This window comes from Tetrao urogallus, assembly GCF_951394365.1.
Source record: "Tetrao urogallus genome assembly, chromosome: 10".
Lineage (NCBI taxonomy): Eukaryota > Metazoa > Chordata > Aves > Galliformes > Phasianidae > Tetrao > Tetrao urogallus.
Window position 1 is genome coordinate 6,832,729 of NC_136823.1, and position 13,830 is coordinate 6,846,558.

The following is a 13,830-nucleotide window of genomic DNA, read 5'->3' on the forward strand; positions in this document are numbered from 1 at the left end:
CCATTTGCTGCTGTGTCATGCCAGCCATCATTTGTTCTGTGGCACAGAGCACATCAGTGCAGTGAAGCACTGTAGCAGCAGGGCGAGGTGCTCCTGGTGCTTTGCAGTCTCAGCGCCATGGAATCCTGTGGCTGCTCAAGAAGGCCTTCATCCTTAGCGACCTGAAGGCTGCTTCAGCTCCAGACAGCTTCCAGCCATCTCAGTGCTGTCACGATCATGTGAGAGAAAGGCCAAAAGTCTGCTACTTTTCTCTCCTGCTGAGTCCTGCATTGCTCTGGCACAACAAAAAGTTGCATAAAAAGTCCAAGTCCTTTTGAGTCTGATTTTGCTGACCAGGAGCACAAATGAAGCTCCTTGAGCCTGTTTTGGTTTTTTTGTTTTTGTTTGTTTGTTTGTTTGTTTGTTTGTTTTTGCAGAGATTCTTGTTCTTAAGTTCTCACCTTACATCTTCATTCATTATTTCTACTCTATATTGCTGTAAAAAAAAAAACCCTCTGATTATTAAAAAAATCAAAAAAGCGCACTCATAATTTTCCATTGCCTTTGCAATTTCAGAGGATCACGTTAGTATTTTTGTTGGAACAGCTACTTAATGCTGTTTCTGCTCTGCATATCAATGAGATAACAGCAAAATAACACAGCACCTTCAGTGGGAGGAGGGCTGAGCACTGCCGTCGCTGCAGCTCTTGCTAAGCGTTGGGAGTGCAGTGTGCTGTAGCAGTTAGAGAAACCATTTTGCTCATTTCAGCTGTCTGCATTTTCATTAAGTCAGTGTGGTTATTCCTTCCCCACGGGGCTGTAAAACTGTAAATAGCAAAAGGAATGAGAACAGGCAGTCAGTCAAATGACAGAATATTAAAAAGGTCATAAGTAGTACACAAGGCCAAAATAATTGAATGGATGTATTAGAATTCTCTAATGGAGAGAATTATTAGAGAATGGAATTCTCTAATAATATCAATATGAAAAAATGGCGCAGAACCTTTAATTCAAGTATTGTTGAGTTTGGAAATTAGTTTAAAATACAGTTTTTTTTCCAGCACTCTAAATTATTTTCCTGATATAAGCTAAATTCTGCCAGCAGGATCATCCTTTCACTGGGGGGCTTAATGGCGTTCTGTTCTGTGACAGTGAAGCAGAGTTAGGAAGAGCCTCAGCTGCTCTTCTGGCCCTTCCATACCCAGAAACACGCTTTCCTTTAAAGGCTAACATGCAGGCTCTGAGAAAGCTGGCAAGTAACCTGCATCATTCACAAGCATGAAGGTCTGCTCAGGGCAAATCTCCCCATTGGTACAGAATTGATGCACACTGATCATGGCACAACCCCAGGGAAAGAGAGGTAGAGGGAGAAGATCAGTGGTGGGAGATGGATGCCTTGTAAGCCCTTCGCCCTGGCACAGGCAGCCCAAGCTGCTGAGTCACTGGTTATTGCAAATGAGGGGCAGAGCATTTTCCATTCCCAAGCACAGAATGGGCTGCCTTATAGACAAACTTGATGATTTCTGCTATTACCCTCCCGAAAAAGAAGCCAGGTCTTTGAAGATTTCAGCATCTGTGCTACTGCCATAGCTGTAAGTATTGTCACACCTAGCAGATTTTCATTTAAAATGATAGATAAGCTTTTAGGGCTTCTGTCAGGATATCATAAGGGAGAAACCCGCGTTGCTACTGGAGACCAAAGTGAGGAGCAGAATCAGGCTTTCTGAAGTACCAACTGACAGCACGCTGCAAACACAGTCCTAAGCCATGAGAATTGACATAACCTGAAAATCACCTTTTTAAATAGGCAAAGTGTATTTCCATGGGGAAAATAAGTGCTGTGTAGCTTTCACACTCAGCTGGTTCTCAAGGTGCAGGAAATTGCAGCTCCTGCTCCCCCCAGAGCCACTGGTCCTGCTCGTTCCTACTGGGGTGTTCTTGGCCAGCCACCTAAATTGGTTCACAACATCCAGTGCCATTTAGTTTCAGTCTGAGCTGCCAGGAGCAATAATTTCCCAAGGACACAAGGCAAAGCCTGGCATCTTGCTGATTCTGTGATTCTGTGATTCTGTGAATGGTGGAAACCATTGCAGGAAGCAGTGCTGGGGTTCAGCAAGGAAGTCTGGTTTTCCTTTGGCCTTCCTTTGGCACAGAAATTGTAGAATTGTAAAATCCTCCTGTAGGAGGCATTGCATCCTGATGTGTACAGCAAGCAGAACAGCTAACACTTCTGCTGCTCCTTTATAAGTGATCTGCTTCATTTTCAAAATAGTGATATTTAATATTATCTTTATTTTTAACATGCTTCTGTAAACAAGGGCATAATGCAAAAAAACCCAACGTCCAAATTATAAGCTGGAAAAGTAATTAAAGCATGGGGCTTTCAGGTCACACATCAGCAGATCAGAGGGGCGCAGTAATTAATTTTTGGCAGCCTTTGACAACGGGGCACGAAACATTCTTTAGTTCACTTCGGGTTTGAATGAACTTGAAAAATAGAATACTTTGTACAGAATTTCCACTGAACTGTTATAGATGAATTCAACTTACTTTTTTTGTTAAATAATGTATGTGTTTGCTAAAAAAATAATGAAAACCAATTATAAAAATATGTATTTTTTAATTTTTAAAACAAAATCCTCAGTCTTCCCTTTTGTGTACTCCCCAGCTACAGCTGAACCTTTGCAATTTCATTTGTGAGGCAGATTTCTCTGTATAAGGCAGTAAAACAATGCCTCAGTGGGGAATTCTTCAAGATCTTTAGCTTGAGCATTTTTATTTTCTAAAGTGTTATTCCAGTGCTAGCAATACAGTCCAACTTCAATAAGTAATTGAAACAGTATCTGTACTCAGTAGATGGACATCCCTGATCTGCACCACAGGGAAAGAAAAATATGCCTCTGTTCTCTGCACTGAAACCTGCCCATGGAAGCTGGCTCTTCTTGCTGAGCTCTCAGTATTTGCATCAGGATTAACTGTTCTGTGCCAAACCCTGCTATCGGGCACAGATCCCTTTGGATTAATTACTAAATAATAGTTCTGTTGGAAAAATAAAAGATTCCAGTGTTATCTATTGAAAGATACCTGCTTGTCCTGAAGATTATTTGCACCAAAAGAGTTAATGAAGTAGGCACAGGGGACTCTCACTGTAAGAAGATCACCTCTGCTTGGACATGCATTTTCCCAGTGTGACAAGTACTTGTTTTTTCTTGGTTTGTTTTGTTTGGGTTTTTTTTTGCTAAATCATAATATCATAGAATCATTAAGGTTGGAAAAGACCTCTAGGATCATCTAGTCCAACTGTCCAGCTACCACCAAAATATTGCCCTCCAACCATGGCCCTCAGTGCCACATCTCCACATTTCTTGAACAGCTCCTGGGACGGTGACTCCAGCACCTCCCTGGCAGCCCGTGCCAACACTCAACCACTCTTGCAGAGAAGTTTTCCCTGATGCTCAACCTGAACCTCCCCTGGTGCAACTTGAGGCCATTTCCTCTCATCATATCAAATAACAGCGAGAAGGAGTGAGCCCCCTTCCTCCCTGCCCTGGGCTCCCTCTCCCACACCTCAGCAGCCCAAGACAAGCAGGCAGAGCTGGCAGAGCTGTGTGTTGCTCAGCCCCCAGCCATGTGCCACGCACCACGGTGCGGCACGGTGCCCTAACAGGGGAGCAGGCAGGAGCTTGTCAAAGGAACGTCACGAACAAATAAGTGATGCTTTGCAGGTCCTGGCCTGCTCAGAGGGATGTGGGCAGTTAAACACAAACAACTCAGCACTCGTATGAGGGGACAGCTGGAGCTGGAGCAGCAATGAAAGAATACAAGGAGGTGGGGATGCCATGTGGGGTGCATACAGCAAGGCAGTTCGGTCCTGCTTGGGGAGGGAGGAGATTGCTGGGAAAGCAATATTCTGGCACAACGCGGATGCCCCAAAAGAACTCTCTGCTTTAATCAATATACCCCAAAACATCTTAGCTGCACTTGTGTGGGTAGTTGCATGATATCAGGCTTTGCTTTATCAGAGCAATACAACACAGGCTTTGCAGAGCCGCCTGTTCAAGGAGATGCTAGATAACAGGCATTACTCATGCAGCATGGGGAGCAAGGCAACAGTAAAGGCAGAACCTTTTGCAAGTACATAGCTGGATTCAGTGCCTCTTCAGACACTTAAAATAGCTCAATTTGCTTTGCTTTTCTTACAACAGTGCCTTCACTCCCAAGCTGGAGCGGAAGAGTATTTTCTCACTTGAATAATGCCCCTCTAGCAAAATGAATTATAAATAGATAGAGAGCAAGTGTTGCTGAAGTGTAGAGGGCTTAAGTCTGTCTGCCACTTCTGGTTTCATAACCACGAACACCCTGCTTTCCAAGATTTAGCCCTCCTCATTTCCATTCTTCTGACTCAGAACTGGGCCTGTGTTAGATCCTTTCATAACCACCATATGGTGCCTAGAAAGTCTTTCAGATATTTACAGTTCCCCAGGGCCTGCTCTAGATTCAAGACATGAATTTGAGGATGACAATCATTCACGCCAGGGCAAGCAATTTTTAGAGGGCTTTTTCCCACTTCTCCAGTGCTCAATGCATTTATCCAGAAAATGGGCAGCATCTCAAGACAAGCAGATCCTCAGTGAAACACTTCCCAACAGATCAGATGTTATGTCTTCTGATTTAAGATGTTTGATCTTGCAATAGAAGTATATGGAAGTACAAGGTTTCTCATTATTTCTCTAAACATCTTTATACATTCCCTTCTATTCATATTCTTCCTACCTACCATTTTTCTGACTTATTTCTTCACCGCTTTTCTCAGCAAATTATTTCCAAATTCCTTCTGCCAACAGAATCGAATGCTGTCCTTCAGGTGAGGGTGTGTTGCTGATCTCAAATATCACATGGTCACATTTGCAATATTACTTATCTCAGCCATTATCCACGTTTTACCAGTTTATCAATTGGCCATACCATCACACACTGATCAGCTTCCTTTAATTTCATCCTGACAACGATCTCCTCTCTCTGGTGACCAGTGGCAGAACCCAAGGGAGCAGTGTGGATCTGTGACAGGGAGGTCAGGCTGGCTATCAAGAAGAGGCTGCTCAGAGCAATGGCCTGCCTGATTTCAGGATGTGTCTGGATAACACTCTCAGTCATATGGTCTGATTTTTGGGTGGTGCTATCAGGAGCCAGATGTTAAGATCCTCATGGGTCCCTTCCAACTTGGGATATTCCACGATTCTATGGCTATTATGTTTTTAGGTGCTCCGAGTTTCTCTTCACTGTGGTTGGTTTTAATGACCCTTAGTTCTATCAACATCATGCCTAGGTTTCTTAGTCTTATCTGAAATATTTAGGTTTTCCATTTTTCTAAATCTGCAAATAGAAGCCTCGTATTTTGAATTACATTCTTTTTTCTTGAGCATTTTAAAATGGGAGACATCCACATTTATTTCCTTGTCCTCTGTGTTTTAATGGCTTCTATAATTTCTTCTATTCCAGACAAGGATAATTAGTAACCAGTCTTGGATTTTATAATTTCGCAGTACTATTGTTGCTAAAACGAATGTTCCCATTCTTCTGAAGGCATTTGGAGACAGCTGGAGATGGGCAAATTGATCTGAAGAAATAAACAAGTGACGTTTCCTACAAAAAGATCAAAGATATACTTTGAAACTCAAGAAATGAATTTGTTTCTTCATGTTCTTTCTGAAAGTTCCACTTTCTCTCTGGTTTTGGCCTCCAATGGAAGCAGAAATGCTTAACAACAATTGCATGAGCCAGCTTCCTTAAACCACTTAAATCCAAGGAGATGCTGCAGATGATGCAGGCAGGTGGTTTTGGGGAGACTTGTGCCTGTGTTATTGTCCCAGGAGTTTGAGCAGATTTTCTCCAGGTGTCTAATATGTTGCTGTCATTAGTTACAACATAAATGAGCACAAATGAGATTGTGGTTTTGCTTCAAAAATTGGTTAAACCAAATACAGCAACAGATGTGATCTAACTTTCAAAAGCCAACTGAATGCTGGGATGAAAATCAACGGAGTGCTCTAAAGAGCATGGACTTACTGGAAAAAAAATTGGAAGCAGAGATCTTTTGCAACAAACTGGACTCTGGAAGTCATATTACATTTCAGATGCTAGTTCTGGAAGAGGCTTGGCAGCTCTCTAGCTTGGTTGGTTTTGCATAGCCAGGTTTAGATGCAGAGACCAACCGACTCTTGGACAAGGCCACCATCTGGCACACAGGGCTGTGGAAGTGGCTGCTGGTTGCAGAACCTCCTGGGAGCCAGGTCTGCCAGGAGTGCCTCACCAGGACGGCCCCAGTGAGGAAATCTGAAGCAAGAGCCACCTCTCATCTGCCCTTATTAAACCAGTGCATAGGAAATGGCCTGTTTAAAGCATGCACCAATCCTAGATCATGAGCTGCTTTGCTGTTCTTCACTACTGTGAAAAATACCATGAACCAATGGCAATGGGAAGATGCAGCAGGGTCTTGCAGCCTCGCTGCCAAGTATTGTTATTTCATAGGGAAATATGGGCAGATTCCAGCTGCTCATTCTGGAGGTGAAGTTAATGAACATAACAGCAGGAAAGAACAGCTTCAGATATGGAAAAAAAAGGAAATGCAGCATGGAAACACATGGGGAGGAATAAAACTTTTGGAGAAGCACACTGTGGCATTATTTCTGCTGACAAAAAAAGGATGTGCCTTAACCAATAGAGGCAGCAAGTGCCTCAGCAGACCGTTGTTTTCTGCTAGAGCTGGAAAATGATTCATGCTATTCAAAAAACTGCCTTGTGACATCAGTAACAAACAACATAGGGCACTTCCTTCAACGCAGTTCTATTTGGCAGAAGTTCTCTACTTTGTTGTATATTTTTATAGTGGCTTACAATGGTGCACAGCTTTATTCATAACCCATATCAACATTCTTCACACCTTTTTTCTGCAATTCTTCTGTCATTTCACACAATAACTCAATGGTAAGAGTTAACAGACCAGGTTATCAGGGAACCATCCCCAGCATCCATCACAGCTGAGGTGTGAAGTAAGCTTTGTGTGTTAGCCATGCTTCCTCTACACAGATATTCCTACAGCATTTCCTGAATCCAATGTATAAAATAGCTGAATAACACATGTGCCATGAGGTTGCTGTATCTATGAAGTGACATCAGTGGTTAGTCTGCTCCATTGCCTTTTCTGGGAGATGCACTACTCATACAGAATCTGAAACAGAAAAACTTTACTCAGAAACATAGGATAAGAATGTCCAAACACAAACATGTATGAAAAAACTTCTGCAGGCACTGATTGCCCAATGCTGTTGTTCTTGGGCTTAAAACTGGAAAATCTCCTTTGTCACATTCATAACCAATTGTATCAGTCCAGATATCATGCCATTAATCAAATAACTGCCGATAAAATGATTTGTAAGAATGTTCCCTTACTGCTATTATTAAAAGAAGACTGTGTTAACACATGCAAAATAGCAAAGCTGAGTTGATTAATAATTGTGCAAGGATTTTTTTATTATTTAGATTAGATAGACATTCTGATTTCATGTCATTATTTTATGTTGAACACACTTTTAATAATGATGGAATACCTTACTAAGGATAAGAAGAGCTGCCAGCAGTTTCCATTGAATGCTGTGACGTTTCCAGAGTACTCCAAATGAGTCCAGAAATCAAAGAATGCAATCACTTCTGGGCAAAATCCTTTTTGCACTGTTACTAGCTAACGATGGCTTACAAAAACAAACAAACAAACAACACCTTTTGAGGGTTCAATTGCCTTGAAGGGGAAGAAGAGAGCTGTGTTTTTGCTACATTCTGATCCCAGTCAGCCAAAGCCTGAATCAGGCCAGCTTCCTGATGAGAGCTCATGGGTTTGGGCAGTGTGGCTGGGGATCCCCTCCATCCTAGCTGTGCCTCTCAGGAGAGAGGGTGCTGCAAAGCAAGGGCTACAGACTGCTTATCTGCACTAAAAGATAGAGGAGAAAAGGCCAGGCTTGCTGTCTCCAAGCTCTTACTCCATGGGCCTGGAAATGCCTGATTCTGCTCTAGGTAATCTTGTGTTAGACAGTCGTACTCTGACCAGCAATTCAGCTTTAGAGACTGAGCTCTCCTTTATGCCAGATCTCTGACCCTTGAGAGCCCATGCATAGAGCACACAAGTACAGCCCCATGGCCAAGCATTCCTCTGTATTAGCATCAATTATATCACTTTGCTGCTGGCAGATTCTTGCTCCACAAATAAAAAGAGAAACAAAAATGGAGAGAGTTTTGATAGCTGTGCTTGTTTGGAGGGAGATTAACAGCACAAAAAGGGAAATAGAAAGTTTTTCCATCATAACTCCTGATGTATCAAAGCTTAATCGGGTTCCTTTGAGCTGGACAGAATGTATTTAAACAAGGCACTGCAGTAACATAACAGCACATCAGCCACTGTAGATGCTGTATTTCCCAGGCAAGAAAGGCCCCGTCTAACTTCAGCCATTTTAAGAATCTGAAAGACTTGAAATTAAATTAGAACAAATTGCGATGCAAGCTTAAAACAAAGGATTTTCATTTTTGATGCAAACTCAAAGTACCATAAGGGCATGCATCAGTTTGAAGAGTTCTGTGATTCTGTGCATTGACTCAGGGTTTCCTGGAAGAGATTCAAATGAAATTGAAGTGGATGTCAAAGGACCCACGTGGAACCAAGCTAAGCACCTCTGTGTTCCTCCATGTCCTCTGCAAGCCAAGGCATCTCTGCTCACCTGTTCAGCCACACCTAAGCTTGGAGATAGGCTCCGGGAGTCTCAAGAGTATGTTTTCATGAGAAAAGCACATGTTCTTTATTTTTTATAGCCTTCTAGGAGTTGCACAATCCTCACTGCTTCTACAGCCTGCCCCGGGGTCAGTGTCAGCCTCAAGAGCCATAATATCTGAGACAAAAATGGAAACAACGATTTTGGGGGACAAACCTTTAGGTCTACTTGGAGACACGTTGCTTAGCTACGTGGACATTTACATCTGTGTCACTTGTCAAGCAAGACAAAAAGACTGCTATATTGGATCAGTAGGAAAACAAGCACTTGAGGGGAGGTCATCCATCCACACTGGTGCTCTGGGTCAGGCTCGCGGAGGCAGATAATGCTCCTGCCAAGTTCCACAGTGTTCCAGCCTGTTCTTTAAAAACCTCCAGTGGTGGATAATCCATGTCTCACAATGTGGGCCAATGGCCAGAGCCTTAGCAGAGGATGATTCCCTGCGCGAACAATGGTCCCTTCTATTATGTTTTGGCAAATGCAGAAAGGAATTTGCTCTATCTCGTAGATCAGGCTAATTCCCTTGCCTGGCTAGGTTCTGTCAGCTGAGCTTTGAAGATACCCAGTAATTTTAGTCCTAGGAGAGCATTATGAGCCGTTCTCTGATGAACGCATCATCAAGGACAACACTGTAATGGGTTTTTAAATTGTTTCCCTTAGTCATAGGCTTAAAATAAAAATTAAAAAGAGGCGGAAGAAATAGTACAAGCATTAGACAAATGTAACAGGAATGCTTAGGCACTGTGAAAACCAAGGGAGAACATAATTACAGACCATGTTTCACAAAGTGTGAGTCACTGGAGAAGAAAAAAAAATGCTTTACACTTGTATACGATCAGCTGTTTGGCTGAACAGTCTGGAGCTGGCCTCCTTGGGTACCTCTGATCCCTAAGCCCAGGAGCACAACCTTAAGCAGCAAAGCTGGGAGTGCTGCTAGAACCACAGAGCATGCAGATGGAAAACACCTGCAAACTCAGAGCATGGTGAGAGGAGCAAGCCAGGCACCATAGCACGTCATATTTTTAACTACAGGAACGGCTTTAGCCTGAGATATCATTTAGATATTGTGAAGACTGGGAGAAATACTATTATTCCAAACATGCAAGAAATAGCACATGCACAGAAGAGCAGCATGGCTTAGATTTTTAACCCAGCTCCTAACAATGGGAAAGAATGAGCAAAGAGTAATATTAAGTGTTGGAAGATGGAAGTCGAGGTCAGAAGCTTTGAGGCTAAAGCAAACAGCTGTCTGAAAAACTGCCCACATCAGCACTCACACTTTTGCACAAGTAGCTCCTACCCTGCTGACCGCAGGGCAAAACCTCAGTGCCATGCTCCTGTCTCATGCCTCCTTACCAACTGCAGAAAAATGAGCACATTGTATTCAGTGCATTACTCCAGCCCTTGTGTTTGGTGTGCTCCACACAGTTCACTAACTCAGCTGCTGCCAGATTGCTTGCCTCTCTGCTGATGGCCTCTGCGGGGGTTACATCAGTGTGTAATGCTGTCTGATGCAATCTGTTGCAAATTTGCATCTTGGCCAGAAAGTTATCCTACAAAACTTGCAATAGGGCTCCATCATGCCAGTGGCTGCGAACAACACTTCTTAGGTATGATGAAGACCACACATGTATACCTGTATGTAAATACACAGACCTGAGCAGCCCCAGCTGCACTGAGGGTGCTAAGGCGCCACACTGCGTGGGGCACAGCAATCCCTCATGGGCTGCATTGCCCACCCCTAAGGAGAGCCTGGAGGATGAAGGAAATGATGTGCATGGGAATCAGCTACAGAGCTGTGAAAAGATCCTCCTCACTATTGCAGCCAAAGATACTAATCGAGTCCTCAGCCCCCTCAGGGCAGGCTCACAGAGCAGGAAAATGTAGCAGCAGCCCCAGCATATCCGACCTCCAGGCCACAGCTAGTCACAAGGCATGGGCTCCCTCCTAAGTCCTTGTGTCAGAAGTCTCCTGGAGGCACAGTTCTGCACAGCAGCTGAGGTCAGTTTTGAGCTAGCTTTGCACAAAATAAATTGGCAGATGACCACTTCAAGTTTTGTGCTTTTTTTTTTTTTTAATAAATAAATAAGAAATTATATTAACATTACTTTAATAACTTCATTTGGTTGCACAATAATCTATTCCCTCCCTAGCTGCGTGCCAGAACTGGCTGAGACGTCACAGAGGTAAGTGATATAAATGCTGCAGCCATCTCTATGGAACTGCCTAGAGATATCTGACTCATGCTGTTCCGTGCAGTTAATTCTGTCTTCAACCACTTTTTTCTTTTTTTATTCATGGAAAGAAGCTTATGCATTAATTTCCTAATTAACGGCATTAATATTCTATGTAAATGAAATGCCTTTCTTTCTGTGTATTTACATGAGATCTCAGGATGTACTACAGCAAGCAACAGACCAACCATTACCAAGGGTATAGAGCACTGCCTGGTGTGCCTGTAGTACATTCAGCATGTGCCAACACATCATCTACATTTCAGATCTTCCATTAAAAGGAGAAAAACTTGCCACAAAGCATACCAAAGTTCTACCTGCTTCTTGCTGTCTGCTGTACAGCTCAGCCAGGATAGACTCTGAACACACAAAACTCAGTATCTTAAAAAATATATTCCCACTTACACTTTAAATTGTAGGATTGTTTATGTAGTCAATGCTTCCCCTGGCCTGGAGGCTGAAATTCCTGGTTTGAAATTATAGCTCTAGTAAGGGCAAAAGGTAATGTCAGCTTTGGGATCTTACCATGCCTCTCCCTATCACTGAGAAAAGTGAGGCAAGCAGTGATGACATCCAATCACTTAACAGGGCCATATTCCAGGTGGGTTTACATGGGCACCCACAGCCACACGTACGTTGTCTGTATATGGATGCAGACTGGAGATACACGATCCTTGAGGTCCCTTCCAACCTTGGCATGCATACAGCATACATATATAAATGTATGCACTGGTTAACTCTCTCAACTATTAAGACCTTTCAGCTATCAGCAATAACTCAGAAAAGCTGCTCAGATTGCTTAAATTAAGTCACTACCATTTAAGCAGGAGTTACCTTCCAAGATTTTTTATTATTATACATCACTGTAACAGCACTGCAAAGTCTCACGGCGTTCCTAGAAAGACATCACTGTGATGGTAAAACCTTCAAGAAGCAGAAACCTGTACTTCCCCGCATCCCTCAGGTACCATTATTCCATGCGGAGAATGTTTTTATAACGTAATGGTAACTCGGTGGTGTTACTGTTATTGCATTTTAATAACACGTTTAACTATGTAAGATGATGGACATACGTGCTGTGAAAAGCCATGGCACTGTAATCGTATTCAAAGCAACCACCCTCACAAAAAAGGAAGAAACTAGAAACCTGATTTTATGTATGTTAATTACAGTGGGGAAAAACTAATGGCAGGCAACAGAATAGTGCAGCAGTTAAAGCACAACAGTCAGGCAAGGGAAATTACAGATTTCTTTTAAAATTAAAATCAAACACCGGCTCTAGACACAAAATATGCAAATATCCCTACTGAAATTCAGCTTCTTCTCAGAACCAAATCTCAGGCTCCTCTTTGGAGCACTACTGCAGCAATCCTTTGTGCGTTTGCCTAGCAACAAGCCTGCTGGTGCCCGTACTCTCAGGAGTGACACTATTACCAAGACAGTCAGATCTCTACATTTTCCTGTATTTTTTTTCTGATGTTCCATTTATTTATTTTGAGGCAGGGCAGTGCTTGAATATTTCTCCTTGCTTGTTCCACCTGAAACAATGAGCAAGCCAGCACGCAGTGGGGCTCTATGCAGCTGATGCTGAGGTGTGTTTTTCACCTGCAGTGTCACAGAAGACATTGTGATGGAGGAGTCAATGACCTTGAACAAACAGTGTCTGCCCTACTCATGCTTTGGGCCTGAGAAGCCCAAATGCAATTCATGTAACCTATAATTTGTTATACTTTTGGGAAAAGTAAACTGTAAGTGAATCCCAGGGTGGAATGTGCTGATCCTGACTGGGGCTGCAGCACATTGAGGAGGTAGTGATGCACACAACAGCTTCACCTGAGCAGATACAGGCCCATGCTGTGCTGCACAAACTCCTTGGGTGCAGGACATTCTCAGCCAGGTCTCTCACCAAGTTCTCATGAGAACATCCTTTAGGAACAGAGTTGTTTTCTTGTAAGGAAATCATCTATTAATCATCTAGAGTGAGCAAAAGGGAGAGCTTCTCTCCACAGAGAGGATCTGCTCTGCACAGTGCACTGAGGGAAAGTCTTTTCTGGGCTCCATCCGATTCCGCATGAACACAGGATGCTCGACATCTAAAGATGTAACATTTGTTCATGTTCTATACTCTTCTCATGTCTTATTAAAGCAGTTATCTCATTAAGCTGTTTGTTGTCAGGCCTTTTTATTACTGAGGTTCAGAAAGAACCCTGCACTGCCTCTCTTACCTCCTCACCCCCTGTGCAGGACAACAACCAGCACAGTGAGGAACCAACTCCTTCCAGCCCTCTTGCTTATGTTTATTTAGCCACTGTACATATTTACCATAAAAAACTGAAGCCAATTTTTAATGTTCTCTCATTGTACAGTTCTATTCACAATTACATAATCTAATACATGATGTAACCATGTTTACTGGCAAAAGCTGTTTTTAAATGATGACCAAGGCACCTTATGGCTTTAATTTATTTATAGCAATGTACAAAAGATTTAGATCCAACTCTTGTTCTCATATTGCCAAAGGCAATCATTAAATTTTAATGGACAACTTGAATCTGCCCCAGGAGATATTTCCTCATCCCTTCCACAGACTTGCAGGGTACTGTTCCCTGGACCTGCCTTCTACTCACTCCGAGTTGAGAAGTGCACATGTAAGCACTAAGATTTTGGCCAAGCTTGATTCAAACCCTAAGTTCTAGAAATGATGAGTAATGCACCAAACCTATGTCTGATCCAAAGGCCTCACATCTTTAAATGATGGATTAGAATACTTGGGGCAGATGTTGTTCATTCCCCATGGGTAG